General features: G+C 38.3%; 1 protein-coding gene across 4 annotated transcripts in view; it reads left to right on the plus strand.

Annotated features, from left to right (window-relative positions):
- The window catches only part of LOC137237670 (RRP12-like protein), a 312941-nt gene that overhangs the window by 84449 nt on the left and 210353 nt on the right, over window positions 1–18139 (plus strand). The gene's annotated exons all lie outside the window — the stretch shown is intronic.

Below are 18139 nucleotides of genomic sequence, written 5' to 3' on the forward strand. Positions count from 1 at the left end.
TTTTAAAGTGGGCGTGGTCGTTCTCCGATATTTTTCATTTTAAATAGCAATCTGAGATGAGTGCTCAGGAACCTACGTACCAAATTTCATCAAGATATCTCAAAATTTACTCAAGTTATCGTGTTAACGGACGGACGGACATGGCTCAATCAAATTTTTTTCGATCCAGATGATTTTGATATATGGAAGTCTATATCTATCTCGATTCCTTTATACATGTACAACCAACCGTTATCCAATCAAAGTTAATATACTCTGTGAGCTATGCTCAGCTGAGTATAAAAATAGGTAGGTAAGATAAGATATATATAGTGAACAGATGTACATACCTAAACGATTTTTAAGATAAATAAAAGTAAGGAAGGCTAAGTTCGGGTGTAACCGAACATTACATACTCAGTTGAGAGCTAAGGAGACAAAATAAGGGAAAATCACTTCGTAGTAAAATGAACCTAGGGTAACCCTTGAATATGTTTGTATGACATGTGTATCAAATGGAAGGTATTAAAGAGTATTTTAAGAGGGAGTGGGCCATAGTTCTATAGATGGACGCCATTTAGGGATATGGCCATAACGGTGGACCAGCGCTGACTCTAGAATTTGTTTGTACGATATGGGTATCAAATGAAAGGTGTTAATGAGTATTTTAAAGTGGGCCTAAGTTTTATAGGTGGACGCCTTTTCGAGATATCGCCATAAAGGTGGACCAAGGGTGACTCTATAATGTGTTTGTACGATATGGGTATCAAATTAAAGGTATTAATGAGGGTTTTAGTATTCCTTAGTTGTATATGTGAAGGCGTTTTCGAAATATCGACCAAAATGTGGACCAGAACATCATCTGTCGGGTACCGCTAATTTATTTATATATATAATACCACGAACAGTTATCCTTCCAAGATTCCAAGGGCTTTCGATTTCGCCCTGCAGAACTTTTTCTTTTTCTTCTACTTAATATGGTAGGTGTCACACCCATTTTACCGTTTATACTGTAAAGATATTAAATTTTCTTTTAAAATTTGACTTTAAAAAAATTTTTTTTTAAAAAGTGGGCGTGGTCGTTCTCCCATTTTGCTAATTTTTATTAAGCATACATATAGTAATAGGAGTAACGTTCCTGCCAAATTTCATCATGATATCTTCAACGACTGCCAAATTACAGCTTGCAAAACTTTTAAATTACCTTCTTTTAAAAGTGGGCGGTGCCACTTCCATTGTTCAGAATTTTACTAGTTTTCTATTCTGCGTCATAAGTTCAACTCACCTACCAAGTTTCATCGCTTTATCCGTATTTGGTAATGAATTATCGCACTTTTTCGATTTTTCGAAATTTTCGATATCGAAAAAGTGTGTGTGGTTGTATTCCGATATCATTCATTTTAAACAGCGATCTGAGATGAGCACCCAGGAACCTACATACCAAATTTCATTACGATACCTCAAAATTTACTGAAGTTATCGTGTTAACGGACGGACGGACATGGCTCAATCGAATTTTTTTTTCGATACTGATGATTTTGATATATGGAAGTCTATATCTATCTCGATTTCTTTATACCTGTACAACCAACCGTTATCCAATCAAAGTTAATATACTCTGTGAGCTCTGCTCAACTGAGTATATGTAATAAAATAAAAAATAGGTAGGTACTGTGTGTAAGGATGCAAAGTTTCAGTTTTTTTGTGGTCTGCGTGTAAAAACTATAGCTACGAATCACGTATTTCAACAATATATGACGTAAACGTAACTAAATGATGAAATTTGATGAATTTTGAAGCTTCTAGCCGTAAAATAGGGGCAAAAATGACAGTATATATGGGGTATATACTATATATACCACCGATCTCTATGACTTTTTCAGACAACAATATATGCTATATACGTAAGCATTTGGTGAAATTTGAAGCTTCTAGCTGTTGAAATGGGGCAGAAATTGCGCAAAGTTTCTTATCTGAACAATCGATTGTATGAGATATATACTATGTATACCACCGATATCTATGATTTTTTCAGACAACGATATATGCTATATTCGTAAGCATTCGGTGAAATTTGAAGCTTCTAGCTGTTAAAATGGGGCTGAAATTGTGAAAATATATATATATATATACTATATATATATACTATATATACAACCATATATATACTATATATACCACCGATCTTTATGATTTTTTCAGACAACAATTTATGCTATATACGCAAGCATTCGTTAAAATTTGAAGCCTCTAGTTCTTAAATTAGGGCAGTAATTACGAACAGTTTCTTATCTGAACAATCGGTTGTGGGGGATATATACTATATATACGACCGATCTCATCAATTTTTTTTTTATTTATTTATTTATTTATTTATTATTTAAAGTCGACGACAAACTATGGTCGACTGCATAATATAAAAGATATATAAATATACAACTCAAAAGATAAAATTTAAGATATATCGAGCTTTCAACAATGTTATATTACAAACAAAGAAATATTAATGAACATTACTATTTAATTTCAGAATATAAAATAATAAGAAATATGAGCAGAAATAAGATCTTATGCCGAAATCTTATACTGGCGGAATGCATCAGATTCCGCTCAGCATGATTTCGGAATGCAGTGGATTCCAATCTCCCTGTTGGAATGCAACAAGATTCCAATCAGCATGTCATGGGAATCCGGCAGTGCTAAGAGTAGTGTAATGAGGATACGCCATCACAAGGCATAAAAAAGTAACATGACCTGTGTTGTTGGAATGCACCGGATTCCAATCAGCTCGATGCCTGACCCATAAGATTATACTGCCGGAATGCATACGATTCCGGTCAGTGGCTCATGAAAAAGCATGTTTTTTACGTTGTTGGAATGCACCAGATTCCAATCAACACAGTACTGTCTTGTTCCTTCTTAATGATACATGTTGATAAATGTTCCTCCATCCTTAAGCGAGATAGTTCCTGTTTTTTATCGAAGGAATAAAATGCCGACAAATTAAATTAGCTTGTATCTCTTACATTAGATAGGCAAGTATTGCATTACGTATAGTGGCAAAAGTACATTCAAGACTGATGCAGCTATACAAGTCATTGTAGTGCGCGCACCAGATAAGAAGATGATTATTTTTAGCAAAGTTTCGTCGACAAAGGGGTAAATAGAAAGGAACGTAGTGTCTGGATACTCTAGGGGGAACCGCAAAAAACAAGCGGCTGAGGAGGTCCGCGGAATCAATTTCTCCAATAATGAGCTTATGGATGAACAATACCCCCAGTAATATTCTCCGATTTTCCAGAGTGGGTAAGTTAATAAGAAGAAGTCTACTTCTGTATGGAGGAAGGTGGAGACTTGAGTCCCAATTAAGGCCGCGCAATGCAAATATCAAAAACTGCTTTTGAACTGACTCAAGACGCTTTATATGCTTTTGAGAAACAGGGGACCAAACGCATGAGCAATACTCGAGTATTGGACGAACCAGCGATGTGTAAAGAACCTTAGTGAGGTACGGATCATCGAACTCTTTAGCCCATCTTTTAACAAATCCAAGTAAACCCAACGCTTTGTTGGCTATAGATGAAATATGCATGCTAAAATTCAATTTCGGATCAAAAAGGACACCTAGATCATTTGCAATAGATATACGCTCCAAAGGCGTACCATCTATTACATAAGATTTCAATGCTGGCTTCACTCGGTGAAATGTCATATGCTTACATTTAGAGCAATTTAAAGCTAGTAAATTTGTTGTGCACCAACATTGGAACGAGTCCAAGTCGGCCTGAAGAAGATCCAAGGAACTCAAATCGGTAGGACAGTAAGTGTAGCAAAGTTTTACATCATCCGCATACATTATAGTATGGGAATATAATATTGTCTGTGGCAAGTCATTAATGAAAAGGGCAAAGAGCAAAGGGCCTAGATGACTTCCCTGTGGTACGCCGGAGGAAACTCCGAACGATTCCGACAGATTGCACTTGAACAGGACTTTTTGGGTCCGGTTAGAAAGATAGCTTTTCAGCCACATTAATAGGTGAAACGGAAAGCCCAGTAAATCAAGCTTATGAATAAGCAACTCGTGGTTGACGGTATCAAATGCTTTGCTGAAGTCCGTGTAGATGACATCCGTTTGCTTGTTCGCTAAAAATCCTTCCATAACTATAGAGGTGAATACAAGCAAATTTGTAGTGGTAGACCTTTGACGAATAAAACCGTGTTGACATGGAGATAAAAGACTAGAACACTGATATTGCAGTTGATTGGTGACAATCTGTTCAAAGCCTTTAGGAATGACTGAAAGTTTAGCAATACCCCTGTAGTTTTCAACTTTTGACCTACTACCTTTTTTATGCAGGGGTATAATAAAAGACTGTTTCCAAAGTGCCGGGAATGACGCAGATCCCAGAGATAGCTCAAATAATTTTAAAATAGGCTCATACATGTTTTCGGCGCAGTACCTAAGCACGCAACTAGGAACACCGTCCGGTCCCGGAGAAAAGGTGGGCTTCAAAGATTGAAGACTCTGAAGAACAATATTACCATCAATAGCAGGATTCCTAATGTAATTCGAGCTATCTAAGCGATAGGGATATTGACCAGAATGAAAACCACTGGATGAATACGTGGACTTAAAGAACGCAGAAAATAGTTCAGCAACGTCGTCATCAGTGCAAGCTTTTTTACCTCCAAAGGTTAATGAGGAAGGATACCCAGAAGTTTTCCGCTTTGAATTTACGAAACTGTAAAACTTTTTTGGATTTCTAAAAAATTGGGCTTTACAACAACTCAAGTAATTTTTATAACAAAGCTGATTAAGACGGTGAAATTTAGAACGAGCTATTAGATATTTAGAGAGGTCTGCAGATGCTCCAGATTTCTTGAACTTCTTATAAAGCCTAGATTTGATGTTATTAAGTCTGATAAGTTGCCTTGAAAACCAAGGGGGCTTATTCGAACATAGGGTATAGCGAGTAGGAATGCAGGTATCAAAGAAGCTATCAAGCGTACTGTAAAATATAGAGATAGCCGAATCGACATCAGTGCAAGCATAGAGATCCGACCAATCATGGGAAGCCAACAGATCATTGAGCATAATGAAATTCGCTTTGTAGAAGCATCTAGATCGGGGACGAGACTGTACTTGAATCCTACGGGGTAGGCTGATATCAAGTGATATCTCTATCGTAGGGTGAAGAGGGTCTTCTGGAAGGGATAAAGGTGGTATTTGCGTAAGGGCAGTACCCACCGAGCCATCCACAAATACTAAATCCAGCATTTTAATTCCACTAATTGGAACATTGTTAATCTGTAAAAGAGATGAGTCTAACAAGCAATTGAGAAACTCATGTTGAGCAGTGGGAGTTAAAAAGTTTGAATCACTTATATTAACCCAACTAACTGTTGGCAAGTTAAAGTCACCAACAACAACAAGTCGATCGTTATCTCCCAACTGCGAATGCAAATCACAGATGGCCGAGCTATGACTAGCATAAACATCCATATCCGAACGAGGTGGTATATACGAACAGCAAACAATTGCGCTATAGCTACCGAATGAAAGCCTAACTGCTATGAATTCGATATGAGAGATATTGTCCAGCGAAATCAACTCAGACGATAGGTTAGATTCAACAGCAATAAGGACACCTCCCGCTCTAGAGATGCGATCACGCCGATAAACAGCATATTTATTTGAAAAAACCTCAGAATTGTAATTATCAGGCTTTAGCCAGGTCTCCGTAAAAGCTACAACTTGTGCAGAAAAGTTGAAAGAATTAAGGAAGAATGGAACAAGTTTTGATCGTAAACCACGAACATATTGATAATTAATGAGAAGACGGGACAGATCAGCAATTACCTTTGTGTTGTTATTACTGTGTTCATCATACCGTTTTTTGGCTGTAATAAAACAGGTTCGGCCCTCGCCTTTCTCGTGAACAAGTGAACCACAGTATGCTTGGGCCAAAAAGAGGAATCAAGTACCTTATCGAAATATTCATCTGAAAGGGATATTTTAAATGAGGAGATGTCTCTCTCATATTTAAAGTTAAATTTATACACATTGATGTTACTAGTGGGTGCAACACCAAGTTTAGAGCAAACGTAATGAGCAATGTCATTTTCGGTAAGCGAGGCGTGTAATCGGGACACAAATACAGCCCTACGAGGTGGCACGGCAGTCACCTGCAAAGGAGTAGCGGATAGCGCACCAGAGAGCTTGGAAGGTGCGGCCGTTATAGCGTTGGTTATCGAGCCCGTACTATTTTTTTCAGGTACACTTGTATCGCTAGCAACAACCCCAGTATCGGTAACTGTTATTGTTGGAGCTAAAGATACCGGTGGAGGTGAAGGATGAATTGGGGAGTCCAGCGAAATCAACATTGGTGACGTAGAACAAACAGCCGCAAAAGTACCACTATTAGTTCGTGCATCGTTTAATTTGCCATAGATCGTCTCACTGGAAGTCTCGACACAACCTTGTGTAGATTCTTGTGGAGATTCCTGAGCTGCATTGTTCATAACGTCTTTGGTTATCCTGTTCGTATTAGTCAACGCGGTTGAAGGGTCATTCGTAGGAGGACAGCTTTGCCCCTGACTCGAAGACAAGTTGGAGTCATTGTTGGGCATACATTTCTTTCGTTTTGGGGATTCAGATATCACTTTCAATTTTTTAAAGTGAGCCTCCATCGTTTTGAATCTTTCGTTAAGGTCACGAAACCCAATAAAAATGTTGTTGAACTCTTTCTGAGTTTGCCTCATAAAAGCTCGCATGTCATTTTCTACGGAACGACAATCATGACATGTCCAATTCAGTCCAATTTTGCTGGATATTAGGTCAACCACCCGACCACCTATGTGAGAGAAACCGGCACAGATAACATGAGCCATATTATCACAGAGCCAACAACAAACATAAGTATCACCACGGGAAATTTTCTTTTGATTGGTGCACTTCTTGACACAGCAATCCAACATAATTGCAAAGTTAAACAAACCCAAAAGAAAAATAGGCAAAAGAAACCAGGCATGCTTAACGAACGAAACGATATCATTTCGTTACGATAATCAACGTTAATAAACGAAACGAAGTCATTTCGTTTCGTTTATTAACGTTAAGAACGACAAATTAACGTTAATTTGACGATCTTAACGTTAATAAACGAAACGAAGTGACTTCGTTTCGTTTATTAGCGTTGATTATCGTAACGAAATGATATCGTTTCGTTCGTTAAGCATGCCTGAAAGAAACTATAAGTATAAGATAAATTGAACAGCTGTTCAAAAATTATGGGCAAGAGTTATTTTGGAGCACTGGATGCAAATCGCAAGACAGCGTATAGCTAGCAGCGAACACAACACAAAGCAAAAAGGGCACACAATGATTTGCTAATAGCAGCTACCAACAAAAAGGTATGCAGTTATCACAAATTTTCGTGAAAATCTATAATATATGAACACACAGACTGAATGTTTAAATTGCACAAAAAGCCACTATGTATATTTCACTGTGTAAAGATTTAATACGAAATTAAACTTATAAACTGTTTTCTATTATATGAATAAATATTTATAAAAGACAAAACTTGTTTACAAAGTAAAAAGAATAACAATTCGAAGAGCGATCAAAAACACGTCCGCGCACGGCAAGGTTACCAGATTTTAGACAACAATATGTGCAATATATGAAAGTATATGGTGAAGCTTGAAGCTTCAATCTGTTAAATTGAAGAAGATATGACAAAAACCTTTTTTTTTTTGAAAAATCGGTTGTATGGAGGATATATACTATAATGGTCCGATCCGGCCGCTTCCGACAAGTGTCTTATAGAACATCCAAATACACCCGCTCACCAAATTTTATCAAAATATCTCAAAAATTGAGGGACTAGTTTGCATTCAAACAGACAGAAGGACAGACGGACAGACGGACATGGCTAAATCACCTCAGCTCTTCATCCTGATTATTTCGGTATACTTAATGGCGGGTCTATCTATTTTCCTTTAAGGACTTACAATTTTGGGTTTCGTGACAAAATTAATATACCATTTCATTTTCATGGAAGTTATAAAAAGACAAAAGTAAAGACAGAAACAGTAGTAAAGCATCTTAAAATAATAGTTGAAGCATTTAACAAAATAGGAAAAACAAATCAACAGTTAAATGGTAAGTAAGTAGACGGCAATCGAAAAGACCAAGCATATCAAATTTATTGTCAGCGTTAGAGACAAATTGGTGTCCTCACTGACAAGATATGATATAGAATTTATAGTACCAACGAGTTTCAAGAAGGAAATAGAAATAGACTTTAGCACATTCCTGCTGGAGTCAGCCTCCGATTTAGAAGAGAAACCAGAAGTAGAGCAAAAAGAAGAAGAAAAACAGGAACAATAGGAAATTTTAATAGAGACACCAAACTCCCAAACAAGAAAAGACAAAATGGCGCAAACCCGAGTAGAATTCTTAAAAACGGCTTCGTCAATTCTACCTGAGTTTGACGGTAAACACGAGAACTTACATAGCTTCTTAGACGCACTAGATATCCTAGAACAAATTAAGGATACTCACGAGACCATAGCAGTTTCCATGATAAAAACTAAGCTTAAGGGACCTTTGAGCCCTGAAAATTCAATACTAGCAATAACGCAAAAGTTGAGTTCAGCAATTAAAGGTGAATCTGTAGAAGTTTTGACGGCAAAACTCTTAAACGGCCAACAGCGCCGTCAAACAGCTAACCAGTACACTGCCGAAATTGAAAAATTAACAAAATCGTTGGAGGGTGCTTACATATCTGACGGTCTTGCACCTGATGTGGCAACCAAATATGCCACACAATCAGCTGTAAAGGTCATGTGTAAGAACTCGGCTAACGAAAGAGTTAAACTGATAATGCAAGCAGGAACGTTCACATCTATGAACGAGGCTATTTCAAAATTCACGAAAAGCTGTATTGAAGTCACTGGTAACCCAAACACAGTGTTACGCCTGACGCGCTCACAAGGTAATTACCGAGGTAACTTCCGAAGAAGCTACCAAAATAATAATTATCGAGGTAACCAAAACCGAAGATATTACGGTAATACTAACAGATATAATAATAATAATAATAATAGACAAAATAATAATTTCCCGAGACGCAATTTTGGAGGTCAGTCAAGATCATCCAATCAGAGTAACACGAGCAATCTCCGTAGTATAAACCAACAGGAAAACCAGCAAACTCCACTCCAACAGTAAATTCTAACGGTAATAAAATATGTACATTCAACTTGAATCTAAACAGCTACATATCTTCCAATACTACTCTAAATAAGTCAACTTCAACGTTCCTGATAGATACAGGAGCGGACATCTCAATAATAAAGAAGGGTCAAATTGACAGTAATGTCACATAAATAACTCACAGATCACAGATTTAAAAGATATTGGCCGAGGCATTACAAGCACACTTGGAACCGTAAAAGCAGGTCTAACAGATGATAGTCTTTTAATAGGACACAAATTTCACATAGTAGAAGACAATTTCCCAATCCCATGTGGTGGAATTTTGGGACTCGACTTCGTTAAAAAATATAACTGTATTTGAGATTATAATAAAAATGGGGACAGCCTAATAGTACGACCATACGATTACCCAGAAGATATTGTAATACAAATGACAAATAGACCAACAATCAATAGCATTAAAATACCCGCAAGGGCCGAAGTAATTAGACAGGTTCATATCAATAGTTACAATAAGGAACTATTAGTACCTCATCAATAATTGACTGATGGTATTTTTGTAGCCAACACTATAGTAAACTCAAATCAAGCTTTATTAAGAATAATAAATTACAACAGATAAACATGCCATCATTCAAGATTATGACATCAAAACAGAAAGTTTAGAGGATTTTGTAATAATTGAAAATACACCTCACTGTATAGCTAATAATAAAGAAAAGTTAGAAAGATTGAATACAAATTTTCCGCCACTCTCTAGTAAATCACTCAACACATTATGCTCAGAATTCGTTGATATGTTCTCATTAGAAACAGAAACAATCATGACCAACAACTTTTACAAACAAAAGTTTCATCTGAAGGATAACACTCCTGTGTATATTAAAAATTATAGACTACCCCAAGCACATAAGAATGAAATAAATAAACAAGTAAATAAACTAATTCAAGATGATATTGTTGAACCATCAACCTCAGAGTACAACAGCCCTATTTTATTGGTACCTAAAAAATCTCTTCCAGGCAAAGAAGAAAAAAGGTGGAGATTAGTTGTTGATTTCAGACAAATAAATAAAAAATTGACAGCTGATAAATTCCCTTTACCTAGAATAGATGATATTCTAGATCAATTAGGAAGAACGAAATATTTCTCATGCCTAGATTTAATGTCAGGATTTCACCAAATAGAACTCAGCCCAGAGTCAAGGGATGTCACATCCTTTACGGCAGATAACGGTACTTATCGTTTCAAAAGATTATCATATGGCGTCAAAGTAGCTCCAAACTCATTCCAGAGGATGATTACATTGGCATTCGCAGGCCTAAACCACTACAAGCATTCTTATACATGGACGATTTAGTCCTATTAGGATGCTCCGAAAAACATATGATTAAAAATTTGCGGGATGTATTCTCCACATGCAGAAAATATAATTTAAAATTACATCCGGACAAATATCTATTTTTCAGTCAAGAAGTTACTTATCTTGGACATAAATGCACAAGTACTGGAATTTTACCAGACAAAAATAAATTTAAAATTGTTCAAAATTACCCAACTCCTAAAAATGCCGATGAAGCAAAAATATTTGTCGCATTTTGTAATTATTATAGAAGATTCATACCAAATTTCGCGGATCACGCCAGGATTCTAACAAGACTTAGTAAGAAAAATGTAATTTACAATTAGACAGACGACTGCGAGAAATCTTTTAACTACCTAAGAAATGCATTAATTAGTCCAAATATCCTACAAAATGCCAATTTTGATAGAGAGTTCTTTATTAAAACTGACGCAAGTGGTTATGCTTGCGGTGCTGTGCTAAGCCAAGAATATGAAGGAAAACAATTACCTATTGCCTATGCCTCATGATCATTTACAAAAGGCGAAATAAATAAAGCCACGATCGAAAAAGAATTGGCGGCCATATATCGGACAATTATATATTTTAGACCATATGTTTATGGCAGAAAATTCACAGTGAAAACGGATTATCGACCTTTAACGTATTTATTCTCAATGAAAACCCCTTCATCTAAATTAACTAGAATCAGGTTAGATTTGGAAGAGTATGACTTTGGGGTGGAGTACATAGCCGGAAAAAAAATTACGTGGCAGACGCTCTGTCACGAATAGATATCAATGATTTGAAAGAAATGTCAATACAGGCATGTAAAATAATGAAAGTCACGACAAGATCGCAAACTAAAAAGAATTCCAGTAATAACAGTAATAGAAATGAAGAGAAGAAAAGTCACAAAGATAACCCTATAATATGCGAAGTGCTTAATAAATGTGAAGTAAAAAGACTAGTCCAGCTCTTTTTCGATCCTCCGAAATTATATTTCAAAAAAGGAAAGAAAATTTGTAGTGAAATAAATATAGAGAATCAAATTGTTGAGGCGAAGATTGCCTTAGGCCAATTCTTTACCAGGCTTATGGAAAAAGCCGGCAATTTGGGAATTAAGAAAATACAGTTGTCCTTAGGAGCCAAATTGTTTAATTATACTCGAGTAGACACATTTAAGGAGATAGGTACCAAAGTTCTCAAAAATTTAATTATTGCATTAACTCCGGAGGTTGTGCATGTGACGGAAAATGATAAAATTAAAAAGATTCTTCAAAAACATCACGATGACCCTGTTAATGGTGGCCACCCAGGAATCAATAGTACAACTAATAAAATAAGACAAAAATATTACTAGAAAAATATGAAAAATGATGTAAGGAAATATATAAAGAAATGCGTAAATTGTAATAAAAATAAAATTAACAAAAATTTAAAAGAACCAATGATTTTGACTGAAACACCACCGAAGGCGTTCGAAATAGTAAAAATATATACAATTGGACTTTTACCAAGATCATTAAATGGAAATGAATACGCTGTCACTCTGATATGTGATTTGACTAAATACTTAGTTGCAATTCCTATACAGAGCAAACATGCAAAAACAGTAGCGAGAGCCATATTCGAAAATTTCATCTTAATTTATGGATGGATGAAAACAATAATAAGGGATATGGGATCTGAATATAAAAATAGCTTGTTTGAAGAACAATGTAAGCTTCTCAATATTAAGCACAAAACATGTACGCCTTATCACCACCAAACTTTAGGCACTGTTGAACGTACCCCTAGAAACTTTCAATGCATATGTGCGTTCATACATATCCATTGACAAAGATGATTGGGATGAGTATCTTAAATATTTTGCATATTGTTACAATACTACCCCATCTACAGTCCATAGTTTTCCAACCTACAAACATAAAATACAAAATATAGGACTAATTTATATTTAACTAAATAAAAATAGAATGCTCATGCATTCTCAAAATGCATAAGCATTCTGAAAAAAAGGAAATGTATTCTACACAGCCAACAATTTCAATGCCAAGTATTCAAATCAGTTAATATGCTACTCTGTAACAAAAAGAGTCTAAATTTTCATCAACACAAAAAAGGCATCTGATAATTGTTGCTGATATAGCCATTCACACGATTTAATACAGGTGTGTGTACAAAGCACAACCAAAGCAAATTTGCATTCCGGCAAATTTGCGGACGTTGCATTTCCCACAGAAGTCACAACTCAACACAGGTGTGTAGGTACATATTTTGTATCAAGTTGTATGTAGGTATGTAAGTATGTATGCGTAAGGTAAATATGTATGCTTAAAGTAAATATGTATGTAAGGATGTGTTTAGAATAATTTAGTATAAATAAGCTGACAATATTTGAATAAAGGAGCATTCGCTCATTGATGTTGAAACCTGTCAAAACCTATTATTTCATTTTTAATCTTTTATACTAAAAGGAGCTAACGCTGATACTCCGGCTTTCACCGAGAAGATACTAACAGAAAGGTGGGCATCCCTAGAGAGGGAGGTGATTAATATCATGATCAAAATTATGCATAATGATCCAAGTAAACTACCATCCTTCGAAACAGCTGGATTGCATAACGGCGTTAAGCTGCTGACGTGCTGAATGGCCGCAGAGAGCTGCTCCAAACCTTCAAATGACCTCGAGGTCCTGGAAGAAGCCAAAAGACATACGTATAGGGGAGGGAGAAACGGACTGCCAGACCCTGGAAACAGCGGAAAAAATGCATTGCGTGAGCGCAGTGTCGGGGAATTTGGAGAGAGACGAACAGCTCAATGGCGCTGCGAATCTTGCGGATAAATCTCTAGCACACTAAAGTGTTGGCGAGCGAGGTACCCCTGACTCTGGAGGAGGGTTAGTTTGATGTTGTTCTGATACAAAAGCCATTGATCTCATCGTTAGGAAAGGCTTCTGGACTCAACGCTCGTGGATTCAGCGTTTATTATGCAAAGAAGGGAAGCAGGATCGTGTATGCAATCTAACTTCAGCGCCGAAGACCTAGCGGTAGTCCCAATAGAGGGCGAAAAAGTCCGGTCCGATATCTTGGCATCTTGCTACATGGCCGAGTAAAGTGGATTCCCACCAGAAGAGTTCAAAGTGGATCAAGAAGGGTGTAGAGGACAGCTGCAGCATTCCCTAATGAGGGTAGAGAAGACGAAACCTTTGGAAGCCCTATTGCATCTATTTCATAGATGTGTATCAGGAAGATTAGAGCAGCCTAAAGTGGTTACTAGATATATACGCCGCAGATAAACGCCCCCGCCGCCGATTTTGGTCGTTTTTCGCACGCCGCCGCCGAATGTCAAAAATATCGGCGAGGCGGCGGCGGCGTCAACGGATGCGCATCACTGCCAGTTATAAGAAACTAATTGCGAAATTTAACACTTTCTAAATGTTCAAAAGTTATTTCAAAAAACAGGCGTTTTCGATGTGGGCTTAACGCGGACTTTACATCACCCAATTCACCAAATTATTAAAACAAAAATTTAAAAGATAAGTTATATAATCTTATATATAAATAGAGAAGATGAAAAAATGTGGAACCGTTTTCTGCTAAACTGTAATTCTAAGGTATACAAATTATATATGTATGTATTGATAAGAAATTTTGAGCTGCACTGTTATCCATAAATAAAAAAATCATTTTAATATAAAAAATTTAACATAAAAGTCACACCACTACACATGCACTTATTCATACTGTAGACACGCTGCGTGTGTACTTGCTTTTTGTGTACTTAAAAATTAAACAAAAATACATAGCTGATCATGCATCAAGTCTATTTCTTTTCTTTCCTTTGCTTTCCTTTCTTTTCCATTCCATTCTTTTATTTTCCTTTCCTTTGTTTTCTCTTCTTTGCTTTGCTTTGCTTTCCTTTCCTTTCCTTTCGTTTCCTTTCCTTTAATTTCCTTTCCTTTCCTTTTCTTTCCTTACTTTTTTTCCTTTCCTCTCTTTTAATTTTCTTCTTATTTCCTTTCTTTTACTTTCATTTCCCTTCCATTCATATTCCTTCCTTTCCTTTCCTTTAATTTCCTTTCCTTTCCATTCCTTTCCTTTCCCTTCCTTTCCATTCCTCTACTTTTCTTTTCTTTCATTTCTTTTATTTTCATTTCCCTTCCACTGATTTTCCTTCCTTTCCTTTCCTTTCTTTTCCTTTCCTTACCTTTCCTTTTCCTACCTTTTGTTTATAAAATTTTCCTATATTGAGCTTACTTATTCATTATATTACCCATCGAATGTTCCTATTATCTTATCTAATTCTAATCTAATCTAATATTATCTAATCTAATCTAATATCTAATATCTAATATATATTATAAATGGGAAAGTTTGGATGTTAAGATGTTTGGATGTTTGGATATTTGGATGTTTGTCCAGACGTTTGTCTTTGTGACTCAATAACGCAAGAACGGCTGGACCGATTTGGATGAAATTTTGCACACATATAGCCAATAGTCTAGAAGGATCTACTAGCTATATATTTTTCAAAAGGGGCGTGGTCCCCGCCCTCAAGGAACAGTTATAATTTAATTATTATATTTTTTCGTCTTTGCGACTGAATCACGCCAGAATGGCTACACGGATTTTGATGAAATTTGGGACACAGACAGTAGTATACTAGCGAAATTTTTTTCGAACATGGAAAGAGGGGTGGGGGTCCCATGACCCCTTCGAGAAATTATTTTTCATAATTTTTACACATTATAACTTTACGTATACTGGCCTTCACCAATATCACAGACTCAAGGGGTCAAATAAGTCGAGGGCTTACAAAGTAAGCAGTAACACCCTCCGCCCGCCCCCTTTATCACCCCCCTCTGGTGTAAAATTGTTATAACTCAATCTAAATTTTCTCCTAAATCAATAGTTTTTGGTATCTGGTACATACAGAACGAGATCTAGACAATTTTGGAGGAACGATCAGTGGTCCTCTCCTCTACTCCCGCCATCCGCCCTCCATCAATTGTTTTTATTAGCACGCTTTTATTAGCTTTACCTGTATGTTTCTATCTAACTTTTTATTCGCTCCAATGCGCCTGCTGCCTTATTAACATGGTTTTATAATTAGCTTCACCTTATTTGCAATCCCGTAAGGGTCATATCGAGACCCTTCCGGGTTCATTTCTGGATGGTTTTCGGGATCGGTCCGGGATTACGCCGGGGTAATTTCGGGACTTTTTCGGGACTATTTCGGGATCATTTTGGGACCCTTCCGGGATCATTTCTGTATAGTTTACGGGATCCGTCCGGGATCCCGTCGGGGTTATTTTGGAACATTTTCGGGACTACTCCGGAATCATTTCGGGACTATTTCGCGATCATTTGGGGACCCTTCCGGCATCATTTCTGGATGGTTTTCGGGATCCGTGCGGGATCTCGTCGGGGTCATATGGGGACTTTTTCGGGATCATTTGGGGCTCTTCCGGCATCATTTCTTGATGGTTTTCGGGATCCGTCCGGGATATCGTCGGGGTCATTTGGGGACTTTTTCGGGATCATTTGGGGGCTCTTCCGGCATCATTTCTGGATGGTTTTCGGGATCCGTCCGGGATCTCGTCGGGGTCATTTGGGGACTTTTCGGGATCATTTTGGGGCTCATCCGGCATCTTTTCTGGATGGTTTTCGGGATCCGTCCGGGATCCCGTCGGGGTCATTTCGGGACTTTTTCGCGACTAATACGGGATCATTTGGGAACCCTTTCGGCATCATTTCTGGATGGTTTTCGGAATCCGTCCGGGATCCCGTCGGGGTCATTTCGGGACTTTTTCGCGACTAATACGGGATCATTTGGGAACCCTTTCGGCATCATTTCTGGATGGTTTTCGGGATCCGTCCGGGATCCCATTAGGGTAATTTCGGGACTATTAGGGGATCATTTGGGAACCTTTCCGGCATCATTTCTGGATAATTTTCGGGATCCGTCCGGGATGCCGACGAGGTCATTTCGGGACTATTTCGGGATCATTTGGGATACCTACCGGCATCATTTCTGGATGGTTTTTGGGATTCGTCCGGGATCCCGTCGTGGTCCTTTCGGGACTTTTTTTCGACTAATACGGGATCATTTGCGGACCCTTTCGGCATCATTTCTGGATAGTTGTCGGGATCCCGTCACAGTCATTTCGGGACTATTAGGGGATCATTTGAGGACCTTTCCGGCATCATTTCTGTATTGTTTTCGGAATCCTTTAGGGATCCCGTCAGGGTCATTTTGGGACTTTTTCGGGGCTAATACGGGATCATTTGGGGATCCTCCAGGGGTCGTTTCGTGACTTTTTCTGTTTTATTTCGGGATCATTTGGGGACCCTTCCGGCATAATTTCTTGATGGTTTGCCGGATCCATCAGGTTCATTTCGGGACCATTTTGGGATCATTTGGGGACCCTTCCGAGATCATTTCTGGATCCGTCCGGGATGCCGTAGGAGCCATTTCGGGATTTTTTGTTACTTTTCCGGGATAGTTTTTGGACCCTTCCGGGATCATTTCTGGATCTGTGCGGGATCCCATCTGGGTCAATTCCGGACTATTTCGGGATCATTTTGGGATCCTTCCGGAATCATTTCTGTATGGTTTTCGCGATCCGTCGTTGATTCCCTCGGAGCCATTTCGGAACCTTTTCTGGAGTATGTCGGGGTCATTTGGGGACTTTTTCGGGATCATTTGGGGCTCTTCCGGCATCATTTCTGGATGGTTTTCGGGATCCGTGCGGGATCTCGTCGGGGTCATTTCGGGACTTTTTCGGGATCATTTGCGGGCTCTTCCGGCATCATTTCTGGATGGTTTTCGGGATCCGTCCGGGATATCGTCGGGGTCATTTGGGGACTTTTTCGGGATCATTTGGGGGCTCTTCCGGCATCATTTCTGGATGGTTTTCGGGATCCGTCCGGGATCCCATCAGGGTAATTTCGGGACTATTAGGGGATCATTTGTGGACCTTTCCGGCATCATTTCTGGATAATTTTCGGTATCCGTCCGGGATGCCGACGAGGTCATTTCGGGATTATTTCGGGATCATTTGGGATACCTACCGGCATCATTTGTGGATGTTTTTTGGGATTCGTCCGGGATCCCGTCGGGGTCATTTCGGGACTTTTTCTCGACTAATACGGGATCATTTGCGGACCCTTTCGGCATAATTTCTGGATAGTTGTCGGGATCCGTTCGGGATCCCGTCACGGTCATTTCGGAACTACTAGGGGATCATTTGAGGACCTTTCCGGCATCATTTGTGGATAGTTTTTGGAAACCTTTCGGGATCCCGTCAGGGTCATTTCGGGGCTTTTTCGGGATCATTCAAGGATGGCTTTCAGGATTCGTCCGGGAACCCGTCAGGGTAATTTCTGGACTTTTCCGAGACTATTTCGGGATCATTTTGGGACCTTCCCAAGATCATTTCTGGATGGATTTCGGGATTTGTCCGGGATGCCCTCAGGGTCATTTTGGGACCATTAGGTGAGCATTTGAGGACCGTTCCGGCATCACTTCTGGATGGTTTTCGGTATCCGTTGAGATTCCCGTCGGAATAATTGCGGGACTTTTT

Source organism: Eurosta solidaginis, chromosome 1, assembly GCF_040869045.1.
Source record: "Eurosta solidaginis isolate ZX-2024a chromosome 1, ASM4086904v1, whole genome shotgun sequence".
Lineage (NCBI taxonomy): Eukaryota > Metazoa > Arthropoda > Insecta > Diptera > Tephritidae > Eurosta > Eurosta solidaginis.